The sequence below is a fragment of the Haliotis rubra genome, unplaced genomic scaffold (assembly GCF_003918875.1).
Source record: "Haliotis rubra isolate DU_JTF1 unplaced genomic scaffold, ASM391887v1 Scf113, whole genome shotgun sequence".
Taxonomy (NCBI): domain Eukaryota; kingdom Metazoa; phylum Mollusca; class Gastropoda; order Lepetellida; family Haliotidae; genus Haliotis; species Haliotis rubra.
This window is the reverse complement of record NW_025765037.1, coordinates 183,829-200,699: the sequence shown is the minus strand read 5'-3', so window position 1 is coordinate 200,699 and position 16,871 is coordinate 183,829. Positions and strand designations below refer to the sequence as shown.

Here is a 16,871-nt window from a genome sequence, read left to right as displayed (position 1 = left end):
GAAGTCTTTAATTACAAAATTCTGTGGTGGACATGTGGAGCATAAAAATACACATTCATATGGACATATATTGGACAAGTGACATATACTGCTTAAAGGAAGTTAAAGAACACCTGAGTCAAGTAACTTCAATTTGAAAAATTGTGTGTTCCTTGACTTCTTTTGAGCAGTTCACTTAGACATAGTTGACCATACAGTATTACTTATAATTTACCCTTTATGGTGAGTTTTATGATTAATTTCCTTAACAGTTTTGCATTCTTTGGGGAGGATATGACAAGCCTTTCAAGATGTCATTGGCAATGAAGAATCTGTGCCCAAACCCCATCCCAAAGCTAAATAATGACAAGTCCCTGAGGACATACCATAGCAGAAGTCAGTTGTCCATACAGGAGGCAGATAACAAGTCCAGTCAGTCATTGCTGCTCCACAGCCTCACTTGGAGGCTCTTGTGGAGGCTCTGTAACTGGTTCTTGAGGGAGCTCATTAGAAGGTTCCTCTGGAAGCTCTTTAGCTGGTTCTTGAGGGAGCTCCTTGGAAGGTTCCTCTGGAAGCTCTTTAGCTGGTTCTTGAGGGAGCTTCTTAGAGGGTTCCTCTGGAAGCTCTTTAGCTGGTTCTTCAGGTAGCTCTTTAGCTGGTTCTTGAGGAAGCTCTTTAGCTGGTTCTTGAGGAAGCTGTTTAGTGGGTTCTTCTGCAACCTTTGGAGCTGGTTCTTGAGGAAGCTCTTTAGGTTGTTCTACAACCTTTGGAGCTGGTTCTTCAACCTTTTTAGCTGGTTCTTGAGGAACTGCTTTAGCCGGTTCCTTCTGAACTACTTTAGTGGGCTCTTGAGAGAGCTGTTTTGGTGGCTCCTCAGGGGCTGCTTTGGGGGATTGTTTGGACACCTGTTTAGGAGCTGCTAGTTTGGGCTCTGGATGTGACTGGGTGGGGGACTGAGGGGTAGGGGATTGAGGAGTAGGAGATTGAGGGGTTGGTTTGGAGGATTGTGGAGCCACCTGTAAGCAAGAAGCCTACCAGCATTATTGGTTTTTTTCCAGTTTCCAATGAAATATTCCCTCGGCTAAAACTTTATCACATCAATTTGTTCTTGAAAGTATTTTAATTTCATAATTAGTTTCAGAAAAGATACAAGATTCTTTTTATACATAATTACTGTTCACTGGTTAAAATATTTTTAATTTTCTTGAACTGTATCGAGTATGTAATAAGAAGATACATCAATATTAGTAGCAAAGCATCAATATTCTTTCACAGATCTCAGATCTACGAATGCAACATATCATGCCAATGTTTGTGTTAATGATAGATTCTTATTTTAAGCTCAAAATACGGAACAATACACACCAAAGCATATAATCCCCATTCATCACTGAAGTAAGGGGGATCATCATTTTTCTTTTCAATGAAGATTTTTTTATTCCCAGTAATAGTTTCTTGAAGGCATGTAATTGTACACTGTCACATATCAGAATTCACAAAGTATGACGGTCAAGGGATCACGGTCACAACTCCAAAATTATAAGTTTATTCAAATTCTATAGCAGCAAATATCAAGGGCTCCAATACCCCTTAATTTCAAACACAGTTGTACATATGTCCATTCTGACATAAGTCACAACATCTCTGGCGTCTGGTTTCTATGGGTAAGTTTGAAGTTATCACATGGCTATTTAGCACATTCAATAGTGAGTGAGTATAGTCTAACATCGCTTTTAGCAATATTCCAGCAATATCATGGCGGGGGGGACACCAGAAATGGGCTTCACACATTATGCCCATGTTGGGAATTGAACCCAGGTCTCTGGTGTGACGGGTGAACGCCTACACCACTAGGCTTACCCACCTCTCCCATTCAGAAATTGTATTGCTATTATCAGGCTCCTTTTATTTGATCAAATACACATATGACAGGATACATTCCTGAGTGACCACTGTTAATGATATTCATTTCTTATCACAGATCATGTGTCAGTGTCCAATACGGATTAATACCACAAGAGTGCCGACAACAGCCAGGAAACACAGGTGTCACAAACCAACTGAAAATGCAGTAAAAAAACAAATGCTCAATTAACAAATAATCTTGAGTTCAAACCTCTGAAGTAAAGTACTGTCATTGATTAAGCAAGTACGGAAAGAGTGTGTGAGTTGGGTGTTTACGCTGCTTTTAGCAATATTCCTGCAATATCACAGCTGGGGACACCAGAAATGGGCTTCACACATTGTGGGAAATCGAACCCGGGTTTCGGCATGACAAGCAAACGCTTTAACCACAAGGCTACCCCACACAGCCCCAGCACAGAGAAAACACCATGAAAATGAAAACCTGGACTTGCACAATTCTCCAAGGAAAAGAGTTAAAATGATAATTCATATCAAAATAAATTGCATAATGAACGAGTGAGATCATGTTGTCTCAATGAAAGAAAGGCAACCTTAGAATTTTTGGCTTATCCTGACATATATCATGTATAAGGATAGAATATCCATCCATGTACTTATCATTGAGAACAGCCTTGGATCGCCAATTAACAGTTTATACTACACAAGCCTTTATTTCAGAACCAGTACTTACTTAAATAAGGAGCATTTTTCTTACAAAGTATAAATACCACAAAAAAAGCAAACAAAATTATACACAAGTTTATGTCATTAGTCAATTCTTCCATGCTGAAAGACAACAGACTTGCTGTTTAGTGACATCAACAGAAAGGCATTGTGTCAAATTCAAGCTGCATGTTGATGGGGGCCATGAAACACTGATCGACATCAACATAAATCGGAAAACAAACTCATTACACTTTGGTCTGCTTCTGTTTAGGACAGAAGAGGACTTCAGTTGACAGTACTTATTGCAATGAACGTAAAGGAAGTTGAAGTTTCATAAGCATTGTACATCCTTTGAAAAAAATAATCATTAAGTAATTCCAAGACAATTTGGCAAAGTCAAGATTTATTTCACAAGAGATATTTTTGGCCAGATCTCACTTTAGATGGAGTTGCCAAACATGAAACAAATTCCTTGTACTGTGATCTCAAGCTCAGACTTTCTGAGGCCATGTCAGACAGCTACATAACCTATGCACAGCCAACCACAAATAGGATTTCAGGAAGTTGGTTATGTAGGCACCAACCATCTCAAGCCTTTGCTCATGCACACCATCATGCTCCAGCAAAGAGTGAAGCAAATCACAAACTTTTAGAGCAATTTATGTTTGAAGACATTCATGGCCTCGACAAAGCTTAACAAATGATTAATGGTAGACTTGTGGAGGACTTGTCAAAATTTAAGTCATTGGTGACAATAATGATGTCGGAATCAGTTTCCAATTTACGAATGTTTCTATGTTTAGTCTGATGAAATCTGAACATGACTTTGCATGTGTTTATGACATGTGCCACCAGTGGAGCAGGATGTGCTTATCTTTTCCCCAAAACACGTTCTATGATCACTGTATGCAGAGATGCTAACCCTAATTTAGCCCAAGTAGTATTTTGGTAAAAAACTGATGCAAAAATTAGTATTTTTTGCCAAACTCAGTCTTTTACACACAATGTTAGAGCACTGGTAATAAGGCAACAACACTCAGAATGAAGCGGCAGCATGATGCCTGCACGATGCCAACAACGGTCGCCCATCCTACCCCCTTCAGAATCTCTTTGTTCCCCTGGTGGCGCCGCATCTCCACAGTGTCGGCCACTTGAGTGTATTTGCTCTTGGACATCTCAAAGTCCTTGTGATAGTTCACCTGATTGGATGCAATGTAGACTGTAGAAACCCTACATTCCTTATCATCCTAACTTCATACTGTTCAACCATTCGACAATATTTGGACAATTTTCAGAGTTAGAAACAAATTGTTGCACAACATTTACTTTATTGATTAGAATTGCAAACTATCCTTATTTCATTGATACAGTGAAGGAGTCAATAGTGGAATGAGTAAGTTTGGTTTATCACTGTTTGAACTGTATTCCAGTATGGGTAATTTCGATAAGAAATGCTTTGGGCACTAAAAGGACATTTAAATAAATTCACTGTAGAGATACGAATGTCTCATGAAATGTTTCACTTGAGGAATCTGTTATATCAGCAGGTGATGAATAAAATATTTCTCTGCATCATGAATGCTTAAAAATCTGATTACAAGCAGTAGTTATACCTCACTAGCCATTTTTTGATTGGTCATACTTCGTTTGACATCAAGGGCATCAGCTGGCATGTTAACAGCCGTCTTGCCCTTCTCAAAATCGCTGTGGTACACCACCTATGTAACAACAGCCACAAGATGCACCCATATCTTGGTCACTAGCATCCTCCTGAATCCTGGGTATTTTATCTCATTCTATGTAGATTAAAGGGAGAGAAGGCACTGGCCACCTCGCAAATTGTTACCTCATGTCATTGAAAGGGAGAGAAGGCGCCCACCACCTGGTAAATTGTTATCTCATGACATTTAAAGGAAGAGAAGGCGCCCACCACCTGGTAAATTGTTATCTCATGTCATTTAAAGGAAGAGAAAGCACCCACCACCTGGTAAATTTCTATCTCAAGTCGTTTAAAAGTCATTTCTGCCACCACCTGGTGTTCACTCATTTAATTGTCGAGGCACCCACTTTGGTAAATTTCTATCTCAAGGTTTGAGGCAGAGCAGGGTGTACAACTGGCAATTTCACCCTTTGATGTCTGTTACTAATTCTTTGTCTGTTACTGTGTTTGGGGTTTGGGGGTGGGGGTGGGGGTTTGTTTTGTCCAATTGGAATGATGCTAAATATAGCTATCCAATCAAATTACTAACTATCAGCAAGAGAAATCTTGCACTAAGTTTAAGAAATCCCAACTTGTGGTTAGAGATAGGATTGATGGTGGCAGGCAAGTCACTTTTGACAGGAAGATACAGCAGCAAATATGTCCTGGGTGTGTAATACAAACCACAGATAAAATACACTGGATAAAGGAAGATGCTTCACTTGTGTTCAGAGCACAAACATTGACAATGAGACACATCAAGCCACTTTCATAAGGAGAAATACTCTTACATCATGAAAAATATATTGTACATATCAGACAGATTTACCAACACGTAAACCTACAATTAACAGTACAAAATTTATATTCATTTACAGACGAAGATTTAACATCAAGAAGAGGTTTTAAAATGAGTTATTTTACTCTTAAGTTAATCTAAATGAAAAAGGTCTATGAATTACAAAGATATTCATTGTTTCTATATCCAAAGTTCAGGTAAAGAGATAAGGCATACCTTAAACACATGCTGATATAAAGCAAAGGAAAGTGTACTTCTTGATTACGTAACTCCCACACCAAACAAAAGTGAAACAAGCCAAGCATATAACATTAGCATGTGTAGGCAAAAGTTATCTACACTGTGAACTTGTAAAGATTCCATGCTTCCACTGAGAACATTTTAACTATCGCAAAGATCAGTTCTAGCATTAGTGAACACAAATTGAAGAATGTCAAACAGTTTTTTTAAGATTGGCATATTGGTTTGTGTTTTAAAGGTTTGAAATGACTTCAATAAACAATGGCAATGACAAACAAATAACAATAGAGAATGAGTCACTTTAAGACAATGGGATGACACCAATCACGCTTATGACAGACTTTCAGGGATGAGAATTGCTTCAGTCAAGACACATGTCTTTGGGTCACAACTGTCAACATTGGAAGGAACCCCACTGCTAAAAAGTAACAATCTCTTATACCATGTAAGGCCTAGACTATCAAGCAGATGATTTGAAGATTGAAATGTTAAAGAAATATTTAAGGAAAATTGGTCATGGTATTATGGAACTTTCAGATATCAGTAAAAATAACATACCAAGACAACTCTGATGTCAAGATGATCAGGAAAATGAAATGGCAATTATACTGTGATCATAACTTCACTTTCCAAACAAATAATCCGTATGAAACTGTCAGCTTCAAAAAATATTGTCAAGAATTTCTTGTCACAAACTTATCACCAGTGAGCATTTTCTCAGAATATTAAATCTGATCTTGTTGCCATTGCTTGACCAACTAGGATCAACTGAGGCATTTCTTCACATAAACAATACATATTTACTACAAAAGAACATCTTCATATGAGAGTATCACAAGCAGACAACTGTGTAAGAGAGAGTGTGAATGAGTCAAGTTTTACACAGCTTTTAGCAATATTCCAGCAATATCACGACAGGGTGTAAGGGAGTGTTACAACTGTTATCAGTGTTTGATCATGGACTGGCAAAGTCCAGCACAGTGGAGAATCAATGGCATATAATTGAACAACAATGTCCATACAAATCCTGCACCTGCATGAACCTATATATACTTTCTAGAAGATTTTGAAGTTATACATCTGTGGTAGGCATCTCATAGGCTAAACATATACATCATTGGCAATTGATAAATTCTTCCAACCACTATCATCAGTTAGGCCTAAACGGTCGTAGTCCTACAAGCTTCTTAAACCCATGCTTAACACATTGATCAAAGTTAAGGGCCCTGGTTCTGATTGTTCACGCGATACATTCTTCCAACAACTACCTTTGGGGGGGCCTAAATCAGATTGATTCACATGATACTTTCTTCCAACAACTACCTTTAGTGATACCTGAATCTAATAGGTTCACATTTTACATTCTTCCAACAACTACCTTCAGTGATACCTGAATCTGATTGGTTCACATGATACATTCTTCCAACAACTACCTTCAGTGATACCTGAATCTGATTGGTTCACGTGATACATTCTTCCAACAACTACCTTCAGTGATACCTGAATCTGATTGGTTCACATGATACATTCTTCCAACAACTACCTTCAGTGATACCTGAATCTGATTGGTTCACAAGATACATTCTTCCAACAACTACCTTCAGTGTGACCTGGATCTGATTGGTTCACATGATACATTCTTCCAACAACTACCTTCAGTGTGACCTGGATCTGATTGGTTCACATGATACATTCTTCCAACAACTACCTTCAGTGTGACCTGGATCTGATTGGTTCACATGATACATTCTTCCAACAACTACCTTCAGTGAGATCTGGATCTGATTGGTTCACATGATACATTCTTCCAACAACTACCTTCAGTGTGACCTGGATCTGATTGGTTCACATGATACATTCTTCCAACAACTACCTTCAGTGAGATCTGGATCTGATTGGTTCACATGACACATTCTTCCAACAACTACCTTCAGTGTGACCTGGATCTGATTGGTTCACATGATACATTCTTCAAACAACTACCTTCAGTGAGATCTGGATCTGATTGATTCACATGATACATTCTTCCAACAACTACCTTCAGTGATACCTGAATCTGATTGGTTCACACGATACATTCTTCAAACAACTACCTTCAGTGTGACCTGGATCTGATTGGTTCACAAGATACATTCTTCCAACAACTACCTTCAGTGATACCTGAATCTGATTGGTTCACAAGATACATTCTTCCAACAACTACCTTCAGTGTGACCTGGATCTGATTGGTTCACATGATACATTCTTCCAACAACTACCTTCAGTGTGACCTGGATCTGATTGGTTCACATGATACATTCTTCAAACAACTACCTTCAGTGAGATCTGGATCTGATTGGTTCACATGATACATTCTTCCAACAACTACCTTCAGTGAGATCTGGATCTGATTGGTTCACATGATACATTCTTCCAACAACTACCTTCAGTGATACCTGAACCTAATAGGTTCACATTATACATTCTTCCAACAACTACCTTCAGTGATACCTGAATCTGATTGGTTCACATGATACATTCTTCCAACAACTACCTTTGGGGAGGCCTAAATCTGATTGGTTCACATGATACTTTCTTCCAACAACTACCTTCAGTGATACCTGAACCTAATAGGTTCACATTATACATTCTTCCAACAACTACCTTCAGTGATACCTGAATCTGATTGGTTCACATGATACATTCTTCCAACAACTACCTTCAGTGTGACCTGGATCTGATTGGTTCACATGATACATTCTTCCAACAACTACCTTCAGGGAGACCAGAATCAGATTTGTTCACAAGATACATTCTTCCAACAACTACCTTCAGTGAGACATGCATCTGGTGTAGTTAATTTCTCTATAAAAGTGGCCAGAAGAACATTCAAAAGGCAATCTTGAAACCACAGGACATAACCTTGTTGTGTCCAATGATCCTATACATTCTCATCCCTGTATTAGTGTTAAACACAACTGAGCTACATAACAGATTACTATTTACAGAGTTAAAAACATAACTATGCATGTTTAGTAGGTAACCTATACTACCTAAAATGCTTCAAATAAAGGTTAGCAAAACAGACAAAATAAAGAAAAGAAAATGCTTTTTAAACAAATACACAGACACTCAAACTGAACCAAAAATCTGAAAATAAAATATACTTAAAACAGTGAATAATTTAAAAGATAGACTTGAGCAAAAGATTCAAAATTGGTTCTGAAAGTCCAAAAGAAATCAAGTTTGACACAAAGATGCAAACAAAATATTTAGGTTTTATTTTGCAATATATGCACACATAACAAAACTATCAGCAATCCAGGGTATTATGTGTTGTCAGTTTGATGCAAGGGTTGGCTACATTCAGTCACTTGCCGTATGTACGATCATACCGCACTCAGAATTTTCTGATTAGATTGGTGGCGCTTCATATCAGCAGAATCGGCAACTGTTGTGTATTGACTTTTCGTATGCTCAAAATCTTTGTGATATTCAACCTGTTAGATAAAATAAATCAAGGTTAACCATATTAACACAGGTAAACTAAGCATTAAGAATTATTTAAGCAGGAAATAACTATGGGACAGTGGAAAGGGTTGACAAAACAAGAACGGTTAAATCATTGAACAAAAGCATGGGGTGCATGTCAAGATACAGCTACATAGCTATTACATTCTGTCACCAATCATTTCCAAATTATCAAAATGTACATAACAGTTTGAAACACAATCTAGTCACAAATCTGAAGCTACAATTTCACCAGGATAGTTACAGTTGTTCCTGTGAACTAACATAGATATTGCTAACAATCAGGATTAGCATCTGGGATGGCAATAAGTGTGGTATAAGAGATATATTGTCCTGGTTTTCTGGGGATTTTGAATTCTTGTACAAAACACACTTGGAAATATTTCAGCAATAATGGGAGGCTGTAAATCCACAAATCTGGACCAGACAATCCAGTGATATGAGCAAGGGTCCAAGTTGTCAGAGCATGATGACTTGGAATCATCCATGTCTCCAAACCTGACTACTTGACCATTCCATCAATCAATCGACAAGTCTGATCACTTAGTCCATTATGCCGCCAGTTATAACCAGCATCGGTTGCTGGGGACCAGTTCTAACCTATAATCCCTATGGGGTACGTTATATACGGAAGTGAGATATGGTATTACCCCACTGATGTTTTTCTGGTTGTCCTTATGGCGTTGCATCTCAAGAGGGTCTGCAACCATAGTATAGTGAGATTTCTCCTTCTCAAAGTCACTGTGGTATCGAACCTTTGTAATACAAATATTTCAAAATGAACAAACAGACCAAAGAATACCACATGTATACAAAGATTGTCTGTACAGATATGTTACATGAACAAGAGACCAATCAAACTCCATCATAAAAAACATATCACATCAAGAGGTAATACAGCATCATAGCTTCATGCAAATATTGGAAACGGATTGACATTGTGTAAACATCTCTGAACTCTGTATTTCATGTTACATAATATCTCTTTAATATTTCTTCCGAAAGTTAAAATCTATTTATTCAGTTAACTGAAATATTCAAATTGACTCCTGTGAATTTTATTGTCCAAGTAATAATACTACAAGATCACACTTCATGCTGACTTTGGTGCCTTCATTATATACCAACCAATTTGACCTGTCTAATTAGATTTTAGTAATTTGTGTCACTACTAGTACAAACACATGCAAGCTAACAAAAGCTTTTTTTTAGTAAATACCACTTTTTATACATCCCTTTCATCATATTCAAAAATATTTTGTCATTTATAGGGTACCACGAGTATTTGTTAGTTTCTTAAAGCCGCACTTGGCAACATTCCACCTTTATGATGTTCAGCAGAAAACAATCAAGTCTGGGCCAGACAAACCAGTGACTGATATTATGAACACTCATCATATCATCAGTGTTGAAGTCTGTGCTTGTATTAAGTTTGTTTAATCTTAATGCTTGATTTAACAACCAGCATTTCTGATACCACATGTAAACATAAATCAATTTATCAACCATTGACAATGATGAATACAAAAAGATATTTGCATTTATAGAAATTTCTCACATTTCATCCAGTTTATTCAGATCATTTTCATAATTACTTCACTTATCAACAGAAATTATCCATATAGAGGATACAACCACTTATTACTGGTTATCTAAAAGTTGCACAAAAATGCCCTTTTCATGAATTGTAATACAGCCTCCAGTCAACTCCAGGGTCTAGATTTTCGAAGCTCTCTTAGCTTAAGATAGTCGTAACCTCATGGGTAGTCGCATCTGTCTTTGTCTTAGGCTATTTTCGAAACGATTGTAAAACTTAAGATATCTTAGCTAAGATCATAATCTAAGATAGGTATATACCTGTCGTAACTAAGGTTGCGCGCACTTACACCTTATTCAAGATGGCAACCTTCATTGGTCTTGGGTTTGATTGTGAAGATAATCTTGACCTTACGACGGACTTACGAGCATTTCGAAAATCTCTCTTATGGTCACACTAAGATTATCTTCTTAACTGTTGACATAACTTCTTACGACTATCTTAAGCTAAGAGAGCTTTGAAAATCTAGACCCAGGAAGATTGTAAGAATTATGTGATGCAGGTACTGACTTGTGAAGCGACATGATCATAATGTAATCCAAGCCATGCAGGGTTACTGACAATCAGTTAGTGAATGAGCTTGAAAGGCAAGGTCACTTGCTAAACAGTCAATCAGTGAGTCAAGTTTCTTGTTGCTTTTAGCAATATTGTAACCCAAAAAATGGGCTTCATAAATTGTAACAAGCCCTGGTCTTTGGTATAATGAGGCTTTCAGCAGTAGGCCTAGACTAAGGCTTAGTCTCTGAATATATATAATTTTGATAGTAACAAACAAGCCAATTTATATTGAAAAGGGAGACCAGAGAATCCTGAACCTGAGGAAATCTAGACTTGCTTTATTTAGGGCTTTAGCACCGCAGAGAGGGCTTGGCAGTTGGGAAATTAATGTGGTTCAGGGGCTGTGAGACAGACTACAGTAGACCAACCAACTCTTACTGTCAATTAACTGTGTGAGTGAGTGTGTTAGAGGTGTTAAACACAACACCAACTGTAATCCACACCTGGGGCACTTAGAAACTTAATATAGGGTGGAGAACGAGGAATAGTTAATATTATTTTAATTTAAATTTCATTGAAACTAAGACTTTACAGAGACTATTCAGCAAGGAAATATATTCAATTTTCTCTGAAAACATCTGCAATATGAACTCAAAAATACGGATGATTTTTCTGGCTTTCTTCAATGTCCTTTATAATTGGTCCATAAAACTGGGCATATATTGACACACTTCCTTTTAAAAACAACATATCACTGTGTGTTAAACAGGTGACAAAACCCCAAAGTTAACCCAAAACCATTGTTGGGGTTCCATCAGGGATTTTGTAAAGTTTTGAATAGAGGAATGTTTTGGGGGAGAACAATGGTTTACTAATCCAGGAATACATGTAATGAAATATCACCTCATAGGAACGCCAGACATTTATGAACATGAAGGTAAATTTTAGCTTACAAGTATCAAGAGTCATGACAAACAATTTCATCTTAAAGCTGTAATTTGATAATCACTCTGCAAATGTTGATTAGTGATTAGTCATTAGTGAAGCAGTTTTTTTTCATAATCACATGCTATTTCTGCTTCCAGTTCTTACTGAAGTTGCTGATTATTCAAGAAAACTGTTCAGTGATAAGCGTACAAACACTCGGTCAGCCATGTTAGATTTTTAAATTCTTTTACAATGAAAAGAAGTCACATATAAAACAATATGTTCATTAGATCTATATAAAACAAGACAACATCATCAATCATTGTTATTACATTTATTTCATAATATTGCAACATGCTTGAAGAATATCTTTATACCAAGCTAGCATTCTTGGTGGCAGCCATGGCAGTTTTGAGGGTCAAAGGGTCAGCAATAGACTTGACCTTGCCCTTGGACTCTTGAAAGTCTCTCTTGTACTGAGTCTGGGAATTGATGATGAATAATATTCATAACCCATGTGATAAACTCATTTATTGCATGCAAACTGATTGTCTAGATGAAGAGATATAATTTCATTACTAGAAGTTAAGAAGTAATATATTCTGTGCTGATGACAATTAAACTAATTATATGTTTTATCCAGGTTAAGAAAAAGAACCTAAAAACACAATTCATCTAAGTCAAAAGTACTTCATCTCACAGATTATGTGCGACATGGAGAATGTTTTCAAAAGAGTTTCCTATATATCATTGACCATACCGAGCTAAGGTTCTTTGTGTTTTCGAGACATTTCTTGACCGACATGGGATCGACCACTGTCGTGTAGTTTCCCTTGGTCTTCTCAAAGTCAGCATGGTACACATTCTAACAGTAACAGAAAATAATCAACCATTAAAATTTTCATCAAATTAACAGCAACACTGTCTACCAGTTTCTACTCTAGACAAGTTTCTGACAGCAAATATTTTGTCTTTCTTTTTAAAAAAACTCACAACTCTGTACACGTTTATTTTAACTGTGAGCACAAGACACCAATTCCTATGCAGTATTCAATGCAGTGGAAAAACCGTTTTAAATTCCCTAATCTGGATTTTCCTAGCTACTGTTATCTACAGCTACCACAACACAACACAAGGGTTTACCCCATACCGCACTAAGATTCTTGGTGTTTTCAAGACATTTCTTCATGACCAGGGGATCCACAACTGTAGTATAGTCACTTTTGGTCCTCTCAAAATCGGCATGGTACCGAGTCTGGCTCAAGAAAACCAATCAGAAATTACTCTGGTATGAAAATATTGAAGAACAACCTCAACTACTAGCCTGCCAGACTTTAAACAACTGACTGTCAGATGATGGATGCTATAAGGACTGAGATTTCTGACATATATGGCAATATTCAAACAAAACGGGCTTAGTTCCATGTGGTCACTCCATTTGTGAATGTTAACCATCCTATTGACCATTAAACTTACAAGCCATTCTACAGTATGAATCTCAGGAATATGTCCAAGAACCTCACATTTTCCTTTAAACTTTTAATGATTCATTTGACGTGCATGACAAAATTCTTGAGCAAACAAACAAGGACTGCACCAATATTAAGTATCATACAATATGTCCATATTAGGAAATGAAGCCATGTATTTTGGATCTACTGCTACTATTCTACAAGACATCACAACATCTACTTCATGACTGCTGCATACCGAGCTCAGATTCTTGGTACTTTGAAGACATTTCTTCATGACCAAGGGATCCACAACCGTAGTATAGTCACTTTTGGTCCTTTCAAACTCAGCATGGTAGGCACTCTGACACAAGGAAACCAATCAGTTATATAGCTTTTCAAAGTTCTTGAAACCACAGTATCGCTTAAGCCATTTCCAACTCATGATTGATCGTATACATGCTTTACATCGTCGAAGCCAGTCATGCTACAATGTGCAAGCTTTTGAACAAGTCTTCTAGAACAAGGTGAGCTTTAACACCCATTTCACTTATACTTCGTGGTGACACCTGTTATGACTGTACTCGATTTTTTCATTTCTGAATCAGAGATAGGATTATGTCCTTTAAGCAAACACTTCGACATTATACCCATTCAAGAACAAGAACAGCTCTCTCTAACCAAGCATTGTTTCAAGAGGTTACAACAGTAAATCTGTGAAAATGTAAATGACTTGGAAGAAGCAACAATACTCTGCATCTTCCAATACAGAAACTGAGACAAGGCGATCCCAAAGCTAAATCTGACTTGTGAGCAGGCTTCTGATCTAACTACGACAACACAACATCTAAGAGCTCATTGAGCTTCGTCATACCGAGCTCAGATTCTTGGTGTTTTCAAGACATTTCTTCATAACCAAGGGATCCACAACCGTAGTATAGTCACTTTTGGTCCTCTCAAACTCAGCATGGTAGGCACTCTGACATAAGGAAGCCAATCGGTTACAAATCTTTAAATGTTGAAAGTGTATTATTCTACAAGCTGTGTCCAACTCCGTTAATACCTACTTTGTACATCACCAGCAGAGGCCATGCTATAAAGTGCAAGCTTTTGTAAACTAAACCAAGTCTCTTGGCTTGGCAACAAAAGAGCTTAATCAACCAAACATTCCTCCATCATCATTAACAATCACATATATTTACCTTTCATGGTTCTAAATTCCATAACTTGCAGGTCATCAAAAAATATATATATTCTTCAAAATGTGACTGATTAGATGAGGTATTAATTCTCTGCATCAGAAAATATAGAAACTGAGACAAGGCAATCCCAAAGCTAAATCTGACATGTGAGCAGGCTTTTGTTCTAACTACGACAACACAACAACTAAGAGCTCATTGAGCTTCGTCATACCGAGCTCAGATTCTTGGTGTTTTCAAGACATTTCTTCATAACCAAGGGATCCACAACCGTAGTATAGTCACTTTTGGTCCTCTCAAACTCAGCATGGTAGGCACTCTGACATAAGGAAGCCAATCGGTTACAAATGTTTAAATGTTGAAAGTGTATTATTCTACAAGCTGTGTCCAACTCCGCTAATACCTACTTTGTACATTGCCAGCAGAGGCTACATATATAGTGTACCCTTCATGGTTCTAAATTCTTTAAAGAGGTCATCATAGTAAAACATTCTTCAAAATGTGAATGATTAGATGAGGTATTAATTCCCTGCATAGACAAGATAAGAAGTGAGACAAGGTGATCTATACCTAAATCTGACATGTGAGCAGGCTTTTGTTCTAACTACGACAACACAACAACTAAGAGCTCATTGAGCTTCGTCATACCGAGCTCAGATTCTTGGTGTTTTCAAGACATTTCTTCATAACCAAGGGATCCACAACCGTAGTATAGTCACTTTTGGTCCTCTCAAACTCAGCATGGTAGGCACTCTGACATAAGGAAGCCAATCGGTTACAAACCATTAAATGTTGAAAGTGTAGTATTCTACAAGCTGTGTCCAACTCCGAGCTGAGTTAATACCTACTTCGTACATCACCAGCAGAGGCCATGCTATAAAGTGCAAGCTTTTGTAAACTAAACCAAGTTTCTTGGCTTGGCAACAAAAGAGCTTAAACAACCAAACATTCCTCCATCATCATTAACAATCACATATATTTCCTTTCATGGTTCTAAATTCCATAACTTGCAGGTCATTAATAAAAATATATATTCTTCAAAATGTGACTGATTAGATGAGGTATTAATTCTCTGCATCAGAAAATATAGAAACTGAGACAAGGCGATCCCAAAGCTAAATCTGACTTGTGAGCAGGCTTCTGACCTAACTACGACAACACAACATCTAAGAGCTCATTGAGCTTCGTCATACCGAGCTCAGATTCTTGGTGTTTTCAAGACATTTCTTCATAACCAAGGGATCCACAACCGTAGTATAGTCACTTTTGGTCCTCTCAAACTCAGCATGGTAGGCACTCTGACATAAGGAAGCCAATTGGTTACAAATCTTTAAATGTTGAAAGTGTATTATTCTACAAGCTGTGTCCAACTCCGAGCTGAGTTAATACCTACTTTTTTACATTGCCAGCAGAGACCATGCTATAATGTGCAAGCTTTTGTAAACTAAACCAAGTTTCTTGGCTTGGCAACAAAAGTCTTAAACAACCAAACATCCCTCTATCATCCCTGACAACAGCGGATATTTACATCTCATGGTTCTAAATTTTTAACAAGATCATCACAGTAAACATTCTTCAAAATGAGAATGATTGGAATAGCCATCAATTCTGTGCATCAGAAAATATAGAAACTGAGACAAGGCGATCCCAAAGCTAAATCTGACATGTGGGCAGGCTTCTGATCGAACTACGACAACACAACAACTAAGAGCTCATTGAGCTTCATACCGCTCTTAGATTCTTGGTATTCTCAAGACATTTCCGCATGACCAGGTTATCCACAACCGTAGTATAGTCACTTTTGGTCCTTTCAAAGTCGGCATGGTAGGCACTCTGACACAAGGAAACCAATAAGAAATGAACCTTTTTACAACGATTTGATCTCTTTGCTTTCCACAGAGAGCCTGTACCAAACATAATAACGTGGTAACAATGCTAAAGAAACTGTTCAGTGATTTCTTTTCAGTCAATCTCAACCACTCAAATACAAATGAAACATACCAATTGCTTTCAATCAGAGCCTCATTGGTTTTGCAAACCAACAAATATGACATTTCTGACGATGCTGAACACATGAATGGCATCTATATGAATTATGATCATGAAAGTAGTCAGCAGCAAACATTTCTGAAAAAGCATCATAATGCCTTCCCGTAGTTGGATTTGAAACTTGCCGCGACATGGTAGTCCAGTACCTAAATGTAACTTGAGACAGATCAACATACACTGACATTACTGGGACAACACAACATCTACAAGGCACCATTGCATCATACTGCACTTAGATTCTTGGTGTTTTCAAGGCATTTCTTCAGGTGGAGCTGATCTACAACCGTAGTATAGTCACTTTTGCCCTTCTCAAAATCCGCACGGTACAGTGTCTAGCATAAGGAAATCATGA

General features: G+C 37.5%; 1 protein-coding gene across 8 annotated transcripts in view; it reads right to left on the bottom strand.

The window, feature by feature from the left end:
- LOC124291115 (LIM and SH3 domain protein F42H10.3-like) overlaps nucleotides 1-16,871 on the bottom strand; it is a 137,706-nt gene that overhangs the window by 33,286 nt on the left and 87,549 nt on the right. The window contains exons 4-16 of one of the 8 annotated variants that reach the window (XR_006902149.1): nucleotides 15,664-15,768; nucleotides 15,119-15,223; nucleotides 14,685-14,789; nucleotides 14,146-14,250; nucleotides 13,531-13,635; nucleotides 12,971-13,075; nucleotides 12,581-12,685; nucleotides 12,198-12,302; nucleotides 9,449-9,553; nucleotides 8,663-8,767; nucleotides 4,164-4,268; nucleotides 3,645-3,749; nucleotides 366-995 (exon numbers count right to left, since the gene is read on the bottom strand). The exons of 6 other annotated variants lie outside the window; for them this stretch is intronic. The gene's annotated coding sequence lies outside the window, so the exon portion shown is untranslated. The remainder of the gene's footprint in view (nucleotides 1-365; nucleotides 996-3,644; nucleotides 3,750-4,163; nucleotides 4,269-8,662; nucleotides 8,768-9,448; nucleotides 9,554-12,197; nucleotides 12,303-12,580; nucleotides 12,686-12,970; nucleotides 13,076-13,530; nucleotides 13,636-14,145; nucleotides 14,251-14,684; nucleotides 14,790-15,118; nucleotides 15,224-15,663; nucleotides 15,769-16,871) is intronic. One more of the 8 variants, XR_006902150.1, reaches the window with a different exon arrangement.